Consider the following 8,910-nt stretch of genomic DNA (forward strand, 5'->3'; position numbering starts at 1 on the left):
GTTGTTACTCTGATATATATATAACAAACAAACATATAAATGTATATCTATGCAAACAGCATAATAGATGTACATTTCATATAGGCCTAAACTATTAGATACTAAGAATAGACATTCATAAATATTTAACATATATATTTAGAGAGATGAAATATATATGTTAATATATGTTAATGTTTATCCTTATATAATAATGCATTTGATAATATAGATGAAGGCCCTATGCTTTATTTTTAACATTGAGTTCGAAAATAGGTGAATTCAAGGCATACTTAGATCTTTTAGCAGATATTACGATTTTTATTTTTTGAAAGGTGTTTCTCATATATACGAATGTAATTTGCACTTTAATACAAGTGTACTACCAATAGACAATTAGGCTTACGGTACGCAGAAAAACGCACATAAATTTAAGGTCAGCAATCGCCTCAAAAACAACATTGAAGCAAACCACCACCTTTAAAAACAATGCCTTCCATATAGTTGTCTTCATTTCGACCACACCAGTCATCTTTCCTAATTGTTAAGTAATCTACTTTGTGTGCGAGAAAATAAGATCAGGTGATCATGTTAGGCCACCTGCTTTTGACGAGAATTGATTGTAATTCGCTGCAAACTTAAAAATTGTCGTCCTTCATGCTACATTAGACATATAATTTGTAGAAGACTCCATCATTAACTTTGCCTTCCATTATCCAATGTTCACATTGTCCTTAGTCAAGTGTCTTTTTCGAGAAAGTTTTTAATGCTGTGAAGCAATATCGTGGATACTAGCCTATAGTGTATATATTGACATTATTATTATTATTATTATTATTATTTAATGTAGGAATATATATATATATATATATATATATATATATATAATATATATATAAATGAAGCAACTTCAATAGTAGACTTTAAGAACACTGATTTATTAGTAACTCGGATATTTCTGCCACTCCTGTGGCCTTCATCAGCGAGAATATATATTACTTACAGCGGATTTTGTGTCTTTACCCGCATCTCCCTTCTACATTATCTAGAGTATAATATAATATATATATTAAATATTAGTAATATAATAATAAATAACATAGGCCTATTATTGGCCTATTATAATCATTCGACGGTCGATGTTAGACGGGCTTTCATATTCTAAATACTGACAGGTCTCTTTTCCTTCCAATATGAATCTTAATATAATCAGTATCGGTATCTGAATAAGAAGCGGAGTATTTCTTTAAAGTAAAGCTTAAGGTATCACAAAAAAGTAGGCTGTTCCGCTGTGGACGTCGGTTCAACCCGTGCACTAGCGTCGGTCTGCAAATCCGTGTATTCAATTATGCATAGTTTGGAAGACCATTAAATACCATGTAACTGACATATAAAATACGTGTCTCTAGAGTAGATGAAGTAATGTGCAGATGGCATATTTAAAAAAATTTAAGATCAATATATCCCTGCACACTTTATCATTAAAAAAATAATAAAGGTTGTTTTGGCGTAAACATTATGTGCACGCAGCCACGGTAGCACTTCATAAATACCGCGTTTGTTATATTCCTTTTTGAGCCTTTTGCAGACGATTGTGAAGTCGGTTTCACCCGAATATTTTGTTATGCCTGCGAGTCTGTGAGTTAGAATCCAACATAATTCCAGTGAACGGTCGTTTTTTGTTGGTAAGTTGCAATACAAGTTATGTTAAATGCTTACATATTCTCATCAAAGATCAGGTATCACAGTGCCTAACTGTCAAAAATCGAAATATAGGGCTTCTGCTCACATTACAAACCTAATTTTGAAATAAATCACAGCTATCGTTGCAGTCCAGGTGTTGACATCCTCGTGAGGTCTGGTTAAGTTGAGGCAGAATTAACTATCGTCATTATAGTTGTTTGAATGCATTCATGTTACATTCAAGTATGATGTTCACGTTTCAAATACTGAAAACGACTGTCATAAAATCACTCTCTACATGATGTATTTTTCATGGTCTCTCTGTGCAACTCTGAAAGTGTATGATAGTTACTGATGAAATAAAGTTTTGTCTCGATAGAGATGCAATATTGCCATTAATCAAAAACCTATGTATGGGCATACACTCATTATGCCAAGAAGTACATGCAGCATTCTCAAAATTATCACTACATACTACCATAATCTTGTTCCTAATTTGATACAGCGGTCAACGACAATTCCAATGTTAAGCGTCCCAGTTCCATTGGGTTAAAAAATGTGACGTTGGGGAATCCGTTTTGTAATTGCTTGCTGAATCTCTTGCATCAACTTTGCTTAAAAAATCCACCCAATTAAACTGAATATTCTAATCAATCAATAGAGTACAATTCTAATTTTCAATTCTCAGAGAAATCTTGACCCACACGTGCACCAATTGTCAATACCAAGATCCTTGGGTAAGCAACAATTAAAACGTCACTATGAAAGGAAATGAAAAGTTTGTGGTGGACAAATTTATCTATATTAGACATTAGAACATCATTTTGAAACAAAGCACCATTCTGATAATAAGTCAATCAATATATAGGCCTAAGATCATTGAAAGCTCATTTTGCTCATCAATTTAATTAATAGTTATGAAAGTAATGTGTACGGTATTCTGCCTGCTTATGACAAAATGAGTGAATGATACTCTTGCGACTAGCAGTATTGATCCTCAGCGAAATTCACGCTCTACTACAAATGTGCAAGTCATTCGTTTTTACTAAGCATTCATTATTAACACGAATTATGTGAAAGATACTTTACTCATGAATATAGTATAGAGCCTATCCACTGTTTGTCAGTAAAACAACATCAAGTTTTCTGGGTTTAGATACTTTGCCCACAACCTTACTTAAAGCTAATATAAACTCAGCTTCTGCACATAATTAACAAGTACGGTAGTATTTATACTGTTGAGTTAACATAGTCTGTAATCATTGCTAATGTTATATTTGATGTCTTTCTCATTTCATCTAGCTTTTAGCAAAAATGTTAAATAGGACACATGAGTCTAACCCACGGCCACCACTAAGTTCGTATACGCGTTTATTTTCTCGTTAATTTTATTTTAAAAGGAACAGCCTCTGGTTACTTCAATATGTTTCTGATATTCAAATGTTATAATTAATTTTACAACTGATCTTATTTATCACCTAATATGATGTACTGTAAAAGCTCCAAGATTCAAAAACATTGGTTATTTTTAACCTCCAACAAAATTATCACAAGTTGGTGTTACATAGAAAAACAATCTGCATGAAAAGACACACATTCTAAAGGATATGCCAAAGTTTCTATCTCCGATACTTGGTATTCAAGGTGTATGAGACAATTCTTTATTCAAGAGCAATCCGATAACGATTATTTTGAGCTCTCATATGCTGATAATATATTATATCGAATACTAGAACTATACTATTAACATTGAGTAACGTTTCGTCCAGCTTCACTTGACATATTCAGACAACTGACCCCCCAACTGACCCATTGTATTGATCACGAATGGATGTCAAGTGGTGGAGAATGTTATGCAGCACACCTGTTCAAATTCCCCGATAGCTGGAAAGAGAATGATCATTTTCCATCAAAACGAAATCATCATTTTCTATCGGAAACATCATTGTTTCAGTTCAAACTATCCTAATCGCAACATTCCTCGCAACTTGACATCCACTCGTGACTAATCGAATGGGTCTGATGTCTGAAGAAGTTCATCAGAGCTGGACGAAACGCCACTCTACCTTAATACAAGTTCCAATATTCGGTTTATATATTTTTAAACAATATTAACTATTTCCTGGATGAATAAACCATTTATATTAACTATTTCCTGAATTCATTCGTATGCGGGCGGGCTTTATGACTTGGGTGAACAATTGCAATATACACTAATAAAGCATTTAGAAATGAAAAGCTTTACTAGCCTAACTGCAGAACTGCAATAGTGTAGGACTAATTATAATTGCAAAGCACACTTTCTATAACTTTTGCAAGACCGAACGTTTAGCTTTCGATAACAGTAGGAAATGTGAAAAATTAAATTTACAATTCAAAATGTTTAAACATTTACTGTTCAAAATTGGTTTTAAAAGGCTGATTAAGTTAATGGTAATTGAGTAAACATTTCGTTTTGAGAAGAAAATCGAGCTTACGGTGCGGGGGAGGGGATTAAAATGCATTAAAAACTAATACCGAGATACATTGTGGAGTGATATCTTTGTTTTATTGGAGTTTTCACACAATACAATTTCTGAATACAATAAAGAAAATCATAAAACTAACATTAACAACCTTATTGTAAAATAAATATAATTATGACATCGTGAGATATAAAAGTAAAATGAACTATATAAAATGCATTAACTATGAATTACGGTAATACATAAGTAATATTACAGAAACTCCATGTACAGATGAGATTAAACGTAAGTTCAAAGAACTTTATGTTATCAATCCACATTAAAATTTAATTAACTATAGTACAAACAGAGTAACTTTAGTTATGATATTTATGAAAATAATAATTAATAAATATTTAATGTTTTTAATTAAATAACATTTTTTATTGTTAGTTGTATTGTTTTTGTTATCATATTATTTTTTTTCTTATTATTTATGTTATTATTTAACATTTTCTCTGATGCTAGGAGCCTCGAGGTTACTGACATCCGGCGATATTTACAATTCAGATTTATTATTAATATATTATTGTATTCTTACTTTGTTAGACAGGAAGGAAACATCGTAGCATCGGCATTGGATACTTTGGTAAGGACATTGGCATGTTAATGCGTGTTTTGCATTAATACATTGAGGCAGTAAAATGTTTTTGTTCTACTTTAGTGACATGACTGACTAAATAAATAGCTATATTATAATAATTGATGCGTTACGGCATTGTTGCAGATTTTGCAAGTTTTCACTTATCGCCTCTACGCTGTATTTTATTCATCAGTGTGACGAAGAGCAGGTGTTCGCTGTGGCGTATCGACAGATCATCTTATTATTACTGTAGGTAGAAGTTCTCCCATGGCACCGTGTGAACGCATGAGATGAACGACTCCCCAAATAAATTGTGAACGCAGGATGTGCTGTACGCATATTGATGAATTCACTGCCTACTGTAGTAGCACTACGTATATCTATAATACTTATGGGTGTGCGTAAACATAGGGGTGTATGTATGTATATATATGCTGTCTCTTATACACATCTAGATGTGTATAAGAGACAGGAAGAAGGGCGACAGTTAACAAAACATATTATGTCTATATGCCTATTTAATTTTAGTTGCACCTGCGACAAGTTACTTTATCCCAATTTATATTATATATCATTAATTACATAATATGGTAATAGAATACACCCTGCTCAGTGATAGTGCACATACGTCAACAGTATTATGTTATACTAGGCCTTATCATATCACATTATTAAAATACATTATGATACATTATATTCACGTTATATCATATCATAACATAATATTTTGAAAAATAGCATAACTCCATAAACGATACGGCTGTATTCGAGATCCACTTTAGCAAAAAGAGAGCAAAAACACTTTTCTATCACAAGGTAAAACTACTCGGCAAATTAAATGTACTGCCGATTTTTAACAAATAGTGTCTTCGATTGGAGCTGATATCTTATCACACAATATTACATATCCTTTCACGTTTAAGCTTACATACCGTCGTTTAATTCTCACTGCTCAGAATTTAGATATTGAATAATTTAAAATGAAGTATATTATAGGTAAACATACAGTATTACATCACAAATTGGGATTAGGCCTAATAGATGGCACTTAGCGGAAACCATAACCATTTTCAGATCAATGCTTATTATGAATACATTATTATTAAAACATTATTATCAAAGACTATTAAAACTTATATCGAATGATTTTTCAATCGACCTTGAGTTGCATTCAAGTAAATCACGTCTCTTAGGTTTTTTTTTTCCTATTTCAACGACATTTAAGCCTTGGGCGTTTCAGTGTACAGTATTATCTTTTAGATATTTATACAACCAAAATCATTATATATTGCATAATATATAGGCCTATATATATATATTTATATATATATATATATAAGCATTTATAAATGCTTATAAGAAGAGGGCGTATCATATTGATCTTTAATTGTTATTTGCTATTCATCAAGGACTAGTGTTGTTTAACTACACATGCGCATGATTGTGAAGAATTTGACGCTTTAATCGGATTTAAATTTCCAATCAAGCCTCAATGGCCTAATTGGCTAAGGCGCTTGCATAGACAGCAGAAGCTTCCGGGTTCAAATCCCGGTTGGGGGCACGTATTTGTTCACACTCGCAGATTATTACCGCAAGACGATAGTATTACCGCAAGACTTTTAGAGTTTATCTCTATTATACCAAGATTGATTTATTAAAAAAACATATTTTCGGAGATCTCATCATGCCGTCGAATGTTTATAAGTAGAGGGCGTATAATATTGTTCCCTGTTATTTGCCATGTATCAAGGACTAGTGTTATCTAACTACGCATGCGCAAGTTTGTGAAGAATTCCTATGCTTTAAACGGATTTGAATTCTCAACAAATACATGTGGGTGTGCCAATATTTGTTAATTTGTATCGATGGCCTGTGTGCTATTCGTGAAATTCTTTGAACTCATCACCGAACTATAGGCCTACGCACGTACTATGATTGTACGTAGAAATGATACAGTTATAATAAGTCAATGTTTTATTGCTTAGTCAATGACCTTCCCACGACGTTAATTGATGATAAACCTTTTGTGACACTGAAATAAAATGAAAGAAAGATTTTGTCTAGAATGGCCTTCAATATGACGTTAATTGATGACAATTTCTTTTTTGAATTCTATTTTATTTTACCAGGTACGTTTATGTATATTGACATTACAGAAAAGAAGTAGTCATGATTTTAAGAGTGGGCAAAGGGAAAATTTGGACTACCATCGACTGTCATATGGATCCGACTCCAATCTGAATTTCATACCATCTGTTTCGTAACTAGCATCCGCTGCTGAAAAAATACACCTATTTATAGATGTAATCGAATTCAAAATGTGTCTTAGTCTTTTAAACCACACGTTATGTTAGTACATTCGTTGTCTGGAAAAGATTATTCGTTCTTGTCCGTATTTTTATCGTAATCACCGCAGATACCTCACCTTTCCCATGTAAAGCATAAAGCCAGGCACTCTATACGTCGTACGACCGTCGGTCGACAAATCCAGCTCCGCTCCTTGTGAGCGTTGGACAACGCGACGCCGTCCACTGATCTCTACTATAATAGTACTGTAGAGATCAGTGACGCCGTCTGCTGATCTCTAGTATAATAATACTGTAGAGATCAGTGACGCAGTCAGCTGTATGTCGGTGACAGTCAACGGATCGTCAATAAAAACTTCGGGAAAAAAATTCGGTGTGAATGCACCTTAAAACCACTATAACTTTATTCACGCATATTCTGAATCCCATAGAAACGAACACAATGTTTATAGGACATATTTGACTTGTGGGATCCAGCTGAATCTGAAGTTCAATACGATTATCATCATCATTGTCGTGGTTATCACAAATTAGTTTGAATTGAACTATTATTCTTTACTCTCGAATCACAGGATGTAATTACATGTGTCGATTAGTTACACACGTTGTAGGCTACGTAACACTCCACTAAGTCCATCAATTATTATTATTTATTACCCGTCAAATCAACTTGGAATTTTATCAATACCCAGAAATTCATCCTCTACGCACCATTATCTTACCTTGAAATTCACAATAATAATTTATCTTTATCTATGGATCTTAATATGCCAGCGTATGCAATCAACGTGGAATTAAACGGCTGATAGGCCACATTCGCGTAGAGATAGAACTTCGTTCACACTTACAGTAATGTAGTCACAATGCCATGCCAGTAACCACAGTTGATTTTTAGTATGAACCGTAAGATAATTAGACGCGTTAGTGCAAATGCAACGGGTTTACAAAAGTTGACCGACGCGACTGTAAGTTTAGCGAAACTCTGCTTGCAAGATAGGAATGAAAGAAAAACTGTTTCAGTTTGCGTTATATTTTTGTGTTTTTGCGTTTGCCTTAAATTAAGCTTAAGGATAAGCTTAAGTGCCATCAACCGCATACAAGTTTAAAGCTCTCTCCACACTATCAAATTTGATGACATATTTATGTGATGTGTTTATATATGGGCATCATGATGTCATATTAAACCCAAATATGGGCATATCACAGTTAATTGATATTGTGTAAAGCATACTCCAAACGCATGAGAATTGGTGTAACAGCAAGCCGTTTTGCGTTTTGGTTCACACTTAAGTCGACTTGGGAGTCTTGCGTACACGATACGTAGCGTTTACTGCGTCTACATGGCTCTGGCGAGCACCAAGTTAGCGAGGTGGCGCGCTGTTATCAAATAATAGTTCACGATGCTTAGGCCTATGCTATTTTTACCATGAATAGTAGGATAAATTAATAATAAGCCAGTCAAAATGTTCGATAACTATCTGCGATTCACCTATACATGGGCAAGATGATCACACTCATATTTGAAAGGTACACCCAAACTATCAAATTTTATGCGACAAATTTGTGTTATGTGGCCATGGGCATGATGACGTCATCTTACACCCTAATATGGGGATATTACATTTATTGTCGCATCAAATTTGATAGTGTGGACAGAGCTTAAGAAAAATCACAAGTGTTCGTTAAAACCCTGATAGTATGAACAGACTGTACATTAGATCAACGCTACGGTTGATTATATTATACACAGTGTTGGTGAGCAGACTTAGATACAAAACACTTTATTAAGATATAATGATTGTCGTACTTCATGTGATATTATGAAAACAGTGTTGTATATATACTGTCTCTTATA

The 8,910-nt window shown here is 33.5% G+C and overlaps 1 protein-coding gene across 1 annotated transcript in view; it reads left to right on the forward strand.

Moving 5' to 3' along the window:
* The first annotated feature begins 1,604 nt into the window (after positions 1-1,604).
* LOC117103981 (synaptotagmin-10-like) overlaps positions 1,605-8,910 on the forward strand; it is a 27,651-nt gene continuing 20,345 nt past the window's right edge. Inside the window, exons 1-2 of the mRNA XM_033244633.1 lie at positions 1,605-1,664; positions 4,716-4,755. The gene's annotated coding sequence lies outside the window, so the exon portion shown is untranslated. The remainder of the gene's footprint in view (positions 1,665-4,715; positions 4,756-8,910) is intronic.

The sequence above is a fragment of the Anneissia japonica genome, unplaced genomic scaffold (assembly GCF_011630105.1).
Source record: "Anneissia japonica isolate Jap-2015-1 unplaced genomic scaffold, ASM1163010v1 scaffold342_len425065_cov216, whole genome shotgun sequence".
In the NCBI taxonomy this organism is placed as follows: domain Eukaryota; kingdom Metazoa; phylum Echinodermata; class Crinoidea; order Comatulida; family Comatulidae; genus Anneissia; species Anneissia japonica.